This window comes from Lissotriton vulgaris, chromosome 6, assembly GCF_964263255.1.
Source record: "Lissotriton vulgaris chromosome 6, aLisVul1.2, whole genome shotgun sequence".
NCBI classification, from domain to species: domain Eukaryota; kingdom Metazoa; phylum Chordata; class Amphibia; order Caudata; family Salamandridae; genus Lissotriton; species Lissotriton vulgaris.
Window position 1 is genome coordinate 758,694,270 of NC_141694.1, and position 13,847 is coordinate 758,708,116.

Consider the following 13,847-nt stretch of genomic DNA (forward strand, 5'->3'; position numbering starts at 1 on the left):
GGCTGCAAAATCGGCCCTGTAACAAAATAGGCCAAAATCCGGCCCGACAATGTGCTTGGCCGCCCCCCCTCTCCTGAGTGGGGAGGGGGGTTGGGGGAGGGTGCGGCCGAGCACTTTGCCAGGGCCGGTTGTGGTTCCCAGTCTGACCCTGAGTGAAGGGCTTGTGTCCGGGTGACATGAAACCTTAGGTCCCTAATTTTAGGATGGGCTGCACATGCTCTGCCAGCTGGGACCGGACTTGGTAACCAAAACACCCTCATTCCCTTCATTTCCTTGTGCAATTTATCTTTCTGTGTCTATCCAATCTCTCTCTCTCCTTTCCCCCTCTCTCTTTTCACCTTCTCTGATTTCTTTCTCTCTACCTTCCCCTTCCATCTCTTTCTCTCTCTCTCTCAAAACCTCCCTATGCCTGCTTCAATCAACCTCGGGGAGATGGGGAAAGTGGCAGAGGAACCAGGAATAACCATCTGCCCTAAACATGCAATGGCAAAGCCTATAGGTTTGGCATTGGCCGCAGCCTTCTGGCCATTTTTCTGTTGCTTTGTCATGGTTTTGTGAAGCTTTATTGTTTACAACTATTCTGGGCCCTTATAAATCTAAAAAATATAATAAGTTGTTTTGATCTAAGAAAAAAAAAACATCCATATTACCATATTACTCCCTGGCACTAAAGGGAACTATTTTGTGTGTGGATGTATTTCTTGTGAAAGGGTGGCATGCCCTAACTCATAGCCAATGGCTGAAGTGGGCTGAAACGTTGCCCCTTAGTGAATGCTGGAGTAGGAGCTTGAGTAGGAGGAAGAAAAATGTGAATAACACCAACCTATAAGTAACTATTTCATACACATAATTTTAGTAAACACTGACCTAAAAACATTAATCAGTCTGGCATTGGCAAGAAAGAGATACAGAAAGAAAGAAAGAAAGAAAGAAATAAAGAGAAGGAAAGAAAGAGAGAAAGACAAAAGAGAGAAGGAAAGAGAGAAAGAAAGAAAAGGAAAGAAAGAGAGAGAGAAAGACAAAAGAGATAGAAGGAAAGAGAGAAAGAAAAAAGAAAGAAAGAAAAAAGAAAGAAAGAAAGAAAGAAAGAAAGAAAGAAAGAAAGAAAAGACAAAAAATCAGAGGACAAAATAATACACAACAGTATCGAATGGACTCAATAGAAGCAGTCAGAAGAGCAAAACACTCCAAAAGGAATTAATAATAGCATTGGCAAGAGGTGGGATCTGATAAAGATGGAATGTGCATTAGAAGCACCCTGTTATATCACATCACGCTTTAAACATAAAGGCAAAACTAAAGTAATTATAAAGTAAAAGCAAAAATGCTGGCACTGAAGGGAATTGACTTGTGTCTGGATGTGCACCTTATGAGAGAGCAAAATGCAGTAACTCAAAGTGACATTAACCAAAGGCTTAAGTAGGCTGACCCACGCTATATGCTGTAATAGGCAGAAGCAAAATGTGAACGACACAACAACATACCAATGGATTTAAAGAGGTGGCTGAAAGACCCTGTGTGTAAGTATATTACACATATTTTAGAAAAATCAAAAGGTCTTTGTGAGAAAGTGCTCTCTTTCTGCATGGTTGCCCCCACTTTTTGCTGAATTGCTGATGTGCTTTGATTGAGTGTGCCCTGGGCTACTGCCAACCAGGTACCCAGGGCCTATGTTTTTTCCCTAAAACAGCATTGAAGCTTAAACCCAATTGGCATCCCTGGCCACAGGTCAGCCCCTGGTAAATGGTACCACAGGTACCCAGGGCATTGTGACCAAGGAAGACCTCTAAAGGCTGCAGCACTTATTGTGCCACCCTTAGAGGCCCTAAACCTTTACACACACAAAGTGAAGAGCCGACATGGCACACATCCCTGTGTGCCATGGCTACAACTCACTGCCCTGGCATGGATCAGTCATCCCTCTAGCTGGGTGCACTATACCAGTGGTGAGGGTAAAGGTGCATGATCCCTGTACCCTTGCAGTGTCTAATTCCATTCTTAGACATTGTAAGTGCAGTGCTGACAGTAAGAGTATATGGTGCTGGGAGTTTGTCATTACGAACTCCACAGCACCATAATGGCTACACTGAAAACTGAGAAGTTTGGAATCAAACTTTTCAGCACATTAAACCCACACTGATTCTTGTGTGATTTAATGAAAAATGCACACAGAGGGCATCTTAGAGATGCCCCCTGAAAACTAACCTACCACACCTCTGACAACTCCACCCCTCAGGTGGGGGAGGCGAGGTGAAGCACAACTCTCAGTCCCCACCATATTGCAGATTGGGGGACCCAGCCAGCCAGGGAACGGCTTATGCTCCCCTCCCACTGGAGGGTGGCATAATAGGGGGTGTATGCACCCCAGGGAAGGGAACAATTGGCCCCAAACTTTTACCTACCTGTAATGCCCCTAAATTTAGTATTTAACGGCACTCCTGAACCTTGCTTCCTGAGACAAGAAGAAAAGAATGGGAAGGACCGAGCAGCCGTGCTGAAGCTATCAAGAGGAAGACGCCTACTGACTTGCCCCAGGCCCTACCGGCCTGTCTCCACCTAGAACCTGCTCCTGCAAAATCTCGGCGTGCCCTGCAGTCAGCAACTTCAAGAAACCTGGAGGACCTGCTTGCCTTCCAGGCCAAAGACTTTGTCTCCCACGAACACCAGATTTGTTCATCTTCAACCTCTGGATCCAGCCGGAAACTGCAAATCCGCCCCACTTTCCACCCTCAGTCCACTGCCCGAGCTCGAATGTACAACACCACAAAGAGGTCTCCCCGGTGAGCCTGACCCGAGATCCAGCGGACCCTATCCTGCCTCAAGCCTCCAGCTGACGCCTGCAGCCTAAATCCAGAAGGTCCCCCAACCACAAACAGGAGCTGGTAACAAGATCAAACCCAAAAAGGCACCCCTGCACCTGATGCCCCAGGGCCTTGGTTGTCCCAGCCAACAGTGCCTAACCAACTCCCAGCATCCCAACTTACCTCTCAAAGTGGTGGTCACACCAAGAAGTCCTTCGTCCCCGAACCTGCAGTGCTTTTGCAAACTGGAGGTTCCCCATTGCAAACAACATGGCGCCCAACGTCGAAACAGCACCCTTCACCCGGCCACCCTAGTGTCGCTGAGGGTGCACCTTTGATGCTACTTTGTTTCCCCATTTACCCTGAGCTAAAAATCCTGGAGCATTGCTCCCACAACCAAGTGGCCTGCTCATCAGCAGCCACCAACCGTAGGCCCCCTATCCACCATTGGATAACATTGGGCCACAGCACTCTGCACTCGGTCGCCCTAGTGCAGCTAAAGGTGCAATGAGAGTGCATTCCTGACCCTGGGAGACTCCAGAGTCTACCCCCAGAACCTCAACTCCCACTACTGAATACTTACCCTAAAACCGATAGCACTATTTTCCTCCATAGGATAACATTGACTGTTTTTCTGGGAAAAGTTTATGTGTGGAGTTTGAAAACCTAAAGAAATTCTTTAAAATGTTACTAACCAACAAAAACGATTTTACGTACCTGTTTTCAGGAAATGTCCCAGTGTAGTATCCAGGTACACTACACTGTGTAAGAAAAGTAATCTCAAAAGTAACTTACCTGTAATTTTACTCAAAAGCCCATTCAAACTATATCTACTGTATTCTACAAAGCATTGCATTTCTCAGTGACAATACTGTAAGTCAAAAGAAAGTGCATATACAATATCAATTCAAACTATTTACAAACTGCATTACTACTGTAAATTATGTATTGCTTACCCGTGCCGGGCTTGCTTGGTTCTAGAAAATAAAATAACTAAAAGAATATTTTATACAAAAACAATTGGTCTAAAGTTCAGTCTTTGAGTGTGTGAAATCATTTGCTGACTGAGTGTGTACAACAAATGCTTAACACTGTCCTCTGATAAAGCCTTACTGCTCGCCCACACTACCACAAATAGAGAGTGAGGTGCTATCTAACTTTACCTCTGGCTACCTTTGCGGTTCCACTAGAATCGGTGCACACTATACCTCACTTTGGTATAGTATATACAGAGACAGCTTCCTTGAGTCTTGGCTAACACCAGACCTAAAAACAACCTCCAAGGACTATGGCCGACCGAGGAAGTGCAGTAAAAGACCAGTCCAGCCCTACTGCCAGCTCCAACTGGGAGCTTTTCTGTCAATTTGTCAAAGTCACTTAATGGGTAGAATAGGATCGAGATAAATGTTATTGGCAAAATGCTTCGTTCTTTCTCAATATGGTGAATAAAAACTTGTTTTGTGAATATGAGCAATACTCTGTTTTTTTTTTGCAATGTGCCTCTAAATATGTTTAAATCAAACTCCTTATTTCCAGTCAAACAGTTGGAAAATGCGATGATAACATACACCCTAATAGTAAACTATTGAACAGAAAATATACCTTCAAATGCTGAGCTATAAGCCAGTTGATTTCATTACAGATGTTGAATCCAAAAAGCCAAAGGTAACTTCAAACTTTAAATCTGAAGTACATAGTGTCACTTCATTTCATCCATCACTTTTTGCATTTAGAACATATTTTACAGGTCTGGTTTAGTAGTAAAGCACGCAAACACTGGCTTGCACAAATATTGTTGTCCTAGCAATGTGGTGATAATGGCTATGGCTATAATGATAGTTGCAATGGTATTGGTAATGGTATTTATCAGCGATGGTAGCAGAAATTGTAGTGCGTCGCACTTGAGTCATGTCAAAACAGTAAAAAGAAGTACCAAAACGTATCATGATTGAGTATATTTTACAGGAGTAAAGTTGTCCCTGTAAGCAATCCATAGAAAGCAGAATGATACACTAAACAGTCAAGAGCATAGGTGAGAGAGCAATACCTTCTACATGGAGCCAACATCCAGTCTATGTATAATTTACATATTTGGTACCAATCTTTTTTTTTTGTTTAAGAAATTTTTATTGACATTTTTGAAAAAAACAGAACATAGGCCATAAATAAACATAGTGTAAAAATGAATAGAATAATATAATCAGGCAAAGTAATACAGGATAAATTGTAATCAAGAGGGATAGTGGAGATGAAGTCGGAGAAAGGAAAGATATACAAAGAAGAAGAAAGGAAAGAAAAAAAAAGCGAAAAAGAGTTAACCGATAGGATTGATAGAGGAAAGATAATTAGTGAAAGGAAGCCATAGGAAATCAGATTTGATTTTTTGAGAGATAGAAGTAGAGGAGGCAGTAGCAATCCTATGTTCATCACAAATAAAATTCAACCAAATAAGCAATGATAATTTGGAATTATCTTTCCAGGATGATAAAATGACGTTAAAAGCTAAAGCAATACCAAGGTCAAACAATCTAGAGGCAGACGGTACTATACCAATATCAGGTGATAATGATCCTAGGAAAATATGTATTAGTGATATAGTGGTATTAAACTTAAATATTAACATGCAAACATTCCAAACTGAGTTCCAAAAGGAAAAAACAGCAGAACACTCATATAGTAAATGTTTTAACATTTCTGTAACACTGGAACAAGACCAGCAAAGAGGAGAGGAGTTTGGTGAAAACTTGCAAATACTAACAGGAGTAATAATCGCTCTATGATAAACAAAATATAAAGATTGAGTTATACGTGCAGCCGCAGAAATAACTTAGACCATAATTTTTCCCAAGTAATAACAGAAAAAGAAACAGACAAATCATTTTCCCAAGCAACTTCAATATTGGATTTTGAACGAGTTTGAACATTGGCTAACAATATGGTATACACAAGAGCATCCTTGGGGATGTGGGAAGAAAATAAAGGGTAAAAAGAAGTAGAGGGTGTTAGGGAGGGAAAATCAGTCTTGAGTGAAAAAGTAGCTAAATGAGATTAAATGGCGGTAGCAATGATAGTGTATTCACTGGAAAAAGAATTAGGTAACTGATATATGAGTTGCAATTCATGGAAGGGAATAATAGAAATATTATGGAGAAACTGATAAACAAAAGAGACATCCTTCTTCTTCCAATATTTGTAATAAAAAGATTTATCTTTGTATTTAAGAAATGTATTAGACCCTACAGTGGAGGATAAAAAGCCTTGCAAGGGAGTTAAATCTTTAGAGAAGGTATTGGAGATTAGAGTCTGAGAGTATTTTAAAATGGGATGTTTGGTCAAAAAAGAGGATTGGACATGAAAGTGACATGTTTAAAAGGAAAATCTTTCAATAGTGATCGCTCAAAAGGACCCATTTGGGGACCAGCAAATCCAAGAAATCATAAGGTAATAAAAAAGATTGTTTAATCAGAGAAACTGAATGGTAGGCTTTAAAGTTAGGGAATCGGACACCACCTTCATTTTTAGGATGAGTAAGTTTAAGCAGGGCAATACGAGGGTATTTATTATTCCATAAGTCGTACAAATAGAATTTATTCGGGAAAAATATACATTAGGGATTTTAACAGGAAGCATAGTGACAGTATACAACACATGGAGAGTAATCATCATTTTAATAGTATCCAGTCTGCCCCACCATTAAAGAAATAATAGAGACCATAAAAGAAGGAGGGATTGAAGTTTCTTAATCAAATTGTTAAAGGTAAATTTGAGAGTATCTGGTAGGGTTGATGAAAACCAAATACCCAAATATTTAATCTTGGAAGGACACCAGGTAAATTCTGTATCACTAAACATAAATTGATAGCAAACAGAATTTAAGGGCAGGACTTCAGTTTTAGATAAGTTGAGTTTGTAACCAGATATAGAGGAATAAAGTCGGACTTCATTCATAAAATGTGGTAATGAGTCAACAAGGTTGGACATATAAATCAAAATATCATCCGCATATGCAGATAGTTTAGTTTCAATGGAGGAGAGTTTAAAGCCTGTAATCATGGAATTATACTGAATACGCTCTAGGAATGGCTCAAGAAATAAAATAAATAATAAGGGAGAAAGGGGATAACCCTGCCTCGTACCTCGAGGTAAAGAAAAAAACGTAGAAAACGGATTATTGACAAAAATGCTAGCACGAGGACAGGAATATAACAGTTTAATATAAGAAATAAAAGAGGGTCCGAAACTAAACCTTTGGAGGGTCTGAAACATGAATTGCCAATTAATTTGGTCAAATGCTTTTTCAGCATCCAAAGAAAGAGCAGCAAGGGGGTCTTTACATTTCTTACTAAGCGAAATAATGTTAGTGAACATACGTGCATTGTCTGATGCTAGTCTATCTTTTACAAATCCAACCTGATCTGTTTTAATCAAAAGGGGGATAATATTATCTAGGAAAGATTCAAGGATCTTGGCAAAAATTTTGCAGTCGTAATTAATTAAAGAAATAGGGCGGTAGTTTTTATAGTAGGAGTGGTCCTTATCAGGTTTGGGGATGATAATAATTAATGTGTCCATAAAGGACCCCGAAGCTCTAGCATCAGCAATGAAGGAATTGAAGAGTTGTAAAAGTTTAGGGGCAAAAATGGAATGAAAAGTGGAATAAAATTCTACGGGTAGGCCATCTGGACCAGGGGTTTTGGATTTCTTCAAAGCATGAATGGCAGTAATTAATTCCTGAAAGGTAACATCTTTCTCTAATTCGGCAAATTCATCAGGAAGGGATTGTGGTGGGGGGAGACCAGAAAAAAAAGATTCCAGATTCTGATTGGAGGGAAAAGTGTCATCTGAGTAAAGAGATTGATAATAGTCATGAAAGACGTCTGCAATATCTTCATCAGATATCTTCATCAGATGACACAAGTGTGTTAGTTGTTTCATTAAGGATGGGACCAATGGTTTTACGTTGAGACTAATTTTTAGATAATTTGCTAATATCTTGCCTGCTTTATTCTGACCACCATGGTATTTAGATTACATTTTAAGCAAAATATTACACGCTTCAATAGTTGCCTGTTTGTTAAGATCAGTTTTTGCTGCAATTAAGGCATGAAGGGCATTAGGATCTTTAGATGTAAAATATGTATGCTCTAATAATTTAATGTTTTGCAGTTGATCTTCATATTTAGTTTTAGCAACCTTTTTCTTCTTGGAAACAAAGGAAATAACAAAGGCACGAAAGCAGCTTTAAAAGCATCCCATGTATTTGGAATGGATGTATCTGAAGGATCATTGAAAGAAAAAAATTCATTAATAAAAGTAGTGACATCTTTGATAAAAACTGAGTCGGACAACAGGAAAGTATTGAGTTTCCATCGGCTGAATTTGGAGGAGGTAAGGGAAAAATCAAGTGCAGCATAGACAGGTGCGTGATCTGATATAAAGATAGATCCAATTTCAGATTTCTGAATAGAGGGAAGTAGAGATTTACTGACTAAGATGTAATCAATTCTAGACCTGGTATGGTGCATATTAGAGAAAAAAGTATATTCAAGTGAATCAGGGTTACAGGTTTTCCACACATCATATAACAGACTAGAGGCAATGGCCGATTGGAATGATTTGTGAGTTTTGTCAGGTTGGAACTTATATTTAGATAATCTATCAGAATAAGGATCTAACCATTGATTAAAATCCCCAGCGAAAATATTATTAATGCAATCAGTAGAGGGTAGGAGAATTTTGATATCTGTCCAAAATTTGGGATCCCGGGGATAGATATTCAACAAAACTAATGTTTTGTTATGGACCACAATCTTAGCCATTACCCAACGTCCATCATCATCACTTTTAGTAGATAAAATTTGAACTGACAAAGCTTTGTGAAATAATATAGCAACACAACCTTTCTTGTTGGAAGCAGGGGAAAAAACAACCTGACCCACCCAGTGCCTTTTTAACTTTAATGATTCTACATCAGAGCAATGAGTCTTTTGGAGAAAAGCGATCTGAGAGTTAAGTTTAGATAAATGTGACAATACCTTTTGTCGATTGATAGGATTTCCAAGACCACGGACGTTCCACGAGACAAGGTTACACATAATGGAAGGTTGGGAGGATGGAAAACACATGGATTAGGAACACTGCAGGAATGAGACTACAAAATAAAACACACCAAACAAAAGTTACAGGGAGATAAATCATCATAAAGAGCCATAAAATCAGAACAAATTAACTCCAACACATTGAACAATAATATTAAAGAATAAATAGAAATACTGAATGACCAATAATTTACAATGAAAAAGAAAGCAGAGAAAGAAAGAAAAGAAAGGGAGGAAGCAAAAGTAAGAAAGGAAGGGTAGATAGACAGATCAAGGCAACAAAGCCAGATCTGTACAACAAAAAGAATACAATTAAGGAGGAGCATGGTGATGTACGGTAAAGCAGACCACCAGCAGAAAAGAAAAGAATAGGGGATAAAGAAAAAAGAAAGAGCATCTCAAGTCAGGGAAGGACATATAGAAGAAAATAGAACAAGAGAAACAACAAATATCAAAACTGGATGAAAAAATAGATTGATGATCTAATAGGATCAGTTCTGAAGAGGAAAAGGAAAGAATGAGTAAGAAGAAAAACAATTAGACACTCGTATCATTCCAGTGGAAGGAAAACTATGTAGAATAAGCTTGAGTATTTCAGGATCAACAAAGGTACATGAGCGCCCATTATGAGTAACCTTGCAGAGACAAGGATGGAGAATGCCATACTGGAGATTAAGATGTCTCATTTGAGGTCGTAGGTTTAAGAATTCCTTTCGACCAGCATTAGTAGCATTAGAAACATCTTGTGAGATATAAATGTTATGTCCAGACCAAGTAAGATGATGTTTGAGTTTGACAGCTTTCAAGATAGTCATTAGTTCAGTAAATTCCAGGAAGAGCATGATGATACCTCTGGGACTCGCAGAATTGGTAGCAGGGCGACCCAATCGATGAGCTCTTTGTATATTGAACGGATTAGAGGAGGATGAAAGACCCAGTAGCTCAGGAAGGAATTTTTGAAGAAACAAAAGCACATTAGGCCCCTCAACATTCTCCGGAAGGCCATAAAGGCGTAGGTTGTTTCTGCAATTTCTGTTTTCAAGGTCCTCAGTGTGTAATTTCAGTTTATGGATTTCCTGTTCAAGTAGTGATATTTTAGTAGAGACATCCTGAATGTCACTGACACGTTGTTCCAAATCTAGCACCTTGCCTTCCATAACTAATCATCTCTCCTCCATTTGTTTTAGTTTCTCATTAGTTGAAGACATAATTGGTTGGAGACCACGCACTTCATCCAGAATGGAGTCCAAAACTGGGTTAGGAGAAGTGTGGATTAGAGACAGTGGGTCATTTTTATGTCTTTTTGGCTTGGTACCCGTCACAGATGATCTGGCAGATTGAGAGTCACTAGCCATCGCGACTATGTGGATAGAAGACACCAAAATTGTAGGAAAACAGAGGTCAAGGTGCACCAGTACAGGAAGAATTGGAGAGGAGCAGTAATATTAAAATTACACTGGCAAAAGAGACGGAAACATGAGCTCAGCTGCTAAAAGAGGCGGCCGCACACATTCCCCCCCCCAAATAAATGACACCAAAAGTGTAGAAAAAAGTCAAAAGCATTAAGGAAACAAGCGTTAGAGATGCAAAATGTTAAGCATGTCTGGAATTGGCCAGCAGAACATTTCAAGTGAGGGAGAAATCCTTCCATTCAATATAAGCAGCATGGATACACCAACCAATAAGCGTGTTAGGATCATGCTAATCCAAAATGACAAATAATTTCAGCATATAATCACGAGTGTCCAAGGAAACCGCAATAGTGAGCGTAAAAATGGTGAGAAAAAACATTAGGTGAGGAGAAAAGGCGCTGAAACCGCAATTAAAAAAGCGGTTAAACGCACCGTTATTGAAGTAAATCCAGACATAGGGAATCAGCCCCAGGAAGATGAGAGCAGCAAAAGGGAATTTATATCCCAAAACGGTGCAGAGTTAAATATGCTGTGGGCTCAGCAAACATCGGAGCTTCAAAGGAAAGTGAGCGCAAGTCGACCTAAAATGGCGGCCGCTCGCGTCGCTCCTGTGATGAAAATCACAGTGAGAAATAATTCCTACCCCAAGCGGTGGAAAAAATGTCCAAATGCGGTCCAGTGGCTCAACACATGTTCCGTTATCGGAATTAATCGCTTCAGAAGAATAATGTGGCGTGTAAACGGCTCAAAATCAGCTAAGAGTCCCGCTGAATCGCAAGGCTCACGCCCGGTCCGCCATTTTACCGCGGCGTCCATGCCACGCCCCCCATTTGGTACCAATCTGTCTGGCAGACAGCTGAGCTGCAAGGCCAAACATGAAAAAAACATATTTCCTGGTGGCACAAATACAGTTTGTACTAGAAAGAGGACCCAGGGGTGCTTGTTTGCTGCCACAGCCCGGGTTTCCAAAGGGCGACAGGGCGAGCAGCAAATATGCCCTCCTAGCCAATCCTGCTGCATGCAGCGCCAGGATTGGCTGGTCCACCGGCGCAGCATCCCATTGGATGCCCCACGTGGGGGTGGCCCGGCATTCGTGTATGGGTGCCTGGGTGGGCGGGGTACGGATGCCAGTGCTGTCCAGTCTGGACTCAGAAGTGGCTGGAACCAGTCCAGGGTTTTTGCCTTGCCCCGCATCTGGGCCCAAGGTGGACGGCTCTGGCCCTCTTAGGGTGCCCTTGTTCGGGGTCTTCAGCCCCACTTCCGGTGGCGGTGCGGGCTTGTCTGCTCCGGGCAATGAAACCTGCGCTGATCTAGAAACGGAGGTGAGTTGAGGCGTGTTTAAAAAACAACCTGCGGCATGAGAAAATTGGGCGAGCGTAGGCTGGCCGGACAGAGGTGGACCAAGCACGGACATGTGTCCGAGCCCAGACTTTTAGAAATGCAGGGACAGGAGAGCAGAAGTGCCCGGGTTGCGGTCGGTGAACACATACTATACTGGAAAATAGAAGCTGAGCACATACTATGTTCAGGCACGGGTGGGAGAGCGCAAGCTGTGGCCGGGAGAGGTGAGTGAATGCAACAGGGCTACAAGTCCCAGAATTCAACGAAAACACCTGGGCCGGATCAGCGCTTCACGCATGGGCCTGGGAACCTTGGCAGCTATGTTTTGGCAAAAGAAGAACAAGGGAGCACGAGATGTCGCACACAGTAGAAGGGGGGAACAAGTGGGTGCCGGTTGGCAGCGAGGGCTGCCACATACACAGAGGAGTGGGGTTAAAGAGGCCAAATTGTCACAGAAAAGGGGGTAAGAGTATTGAGTTCACAAAACTGAGGAAGATCTGTTAACAAAGAGTCGATTTTCCCTAAAAGACAAATCTACAATTTCACATGCGTGCTTTTCAATTTACATAAAGCGCGAACTAGGCTCATTACGTCCTCTCAGACTGAGAGGACATAATGAGCCTAGGTTGCGCTTTATGTAAATTGAAAATCACGCATGTCTCAGACTGCTCTTTTTGAATCTGATCACGAGAATTACAAAGCGCTTCATTAACATGAAGAACCACAAATATTGACACATTTATTAATTCTGTCAGTCTAAAAAGGCGGCGAAAAACACCCAACGCCTTCAGAAAAAAACAGGAGAACGGTCCTATTTTCCTTATTTATGCTTCAAATGCAAATGTTCGAAAAGATTATTGGCAGCGGCATTAGTTGCCTTCATGCAGCCCTAGTGCATAAATAAGGCTCAGGTTGTTTTTTTCTTGCTGTTTTAATGAGGTTTTATTAACTGTTGAATGAATTTGCCTGAAAAGGCTGGGACATTACGCAGGCCGGCTCCCCTACATAGTATCAGGGCGGGAAGTCGTGCCACTCCAGACAGATCTACTCTCCAACTCGGAAAAGAAGGTTGGATTGTATAGGGTGAATTTATAAATGTATTTTCCGTCTACGAGCGTCAGCAACCATATTGACTGCTTGGAAACGCAGCCGAGGTCTCAAATGCTCCATATGTTATGTGTTATGTTATGTTATTAGTTTGTAAGAGATCGACAGCTGCCCCAGCAAAGAGGCGTCCCGGCGCTAGCGATCAGTGAGGGTGGAATGGATGGAGCGGGCCAAACAGGGCAAAGCCTTAGGAGGAGGAGAACAGGAAGGTCTTCACAGCTTTACGAAAAGCAAGCAGATTCTCGATACCACGGATGGCAACCGGAAGGGAATTCCAGAGCCTGGCTCCCAGCACCCGAAAAGAGCATCCACCCATACGGCAGAGCCTGCTCTTAGGGATGATTGCAAGGTGCTGACCAAGGGAGCGTAAATTACGTTGTGGGACATAAGGAGTCAAAAGAGGGCGCAAAATGGCCGGGCTCTGAAGTTTAAGAATTTTGAATGCCAGACAAAGTGCCTTAAATTTAATGCGAGATTCCACTTGGAGCCAGTGCAGTTTTTTAATCGAAGCTCTGGCAGAGCATCTTCGGGGAAGACCAACCAGGGTCCTAGCAGCCGAGTTCTGAACTTGCTGAAAATGGGCTACTTCCGTTTTGTTGGCACCTAGCAGTAAGACACTGGCATAGTCTACGCGTGACAGGATGATGTCTTAAACCACAAGCTGACGCATAGCGGGTTCAAAGAAGCCAAAGATGGGACAAAGGCTCCTTAATAGGCCTACACAACTTGCTACCACTCGCTTGGTATGGGTCTGGAGGCCCAATGAGGAATCCATCCAAACACCCAGGTTTTTCACTGAGGCCTTAGGAGCAGGCATCAGACCTAAGGAGGGAGGCCACCAGTGTTCGTTCCATAAGGTCGTATTATTCCCCAACAGTAGAATCTCTGTTTTACCGGCATTCAGCTGGAGACAGTTGTTGGTCATCCAGTGAGCAACTGCAGCTATTCCGTCCCTAAATCTTTTAGCATCGACAGATGGACTCTCAGAGAGTGTGACGACCAGCTGAGTATCATCTATTCAAAGACAATGGTCTCAGACAATTATTTCTACTTAAACAATAATCACCTTTTCTTAGTCATGGGGCATG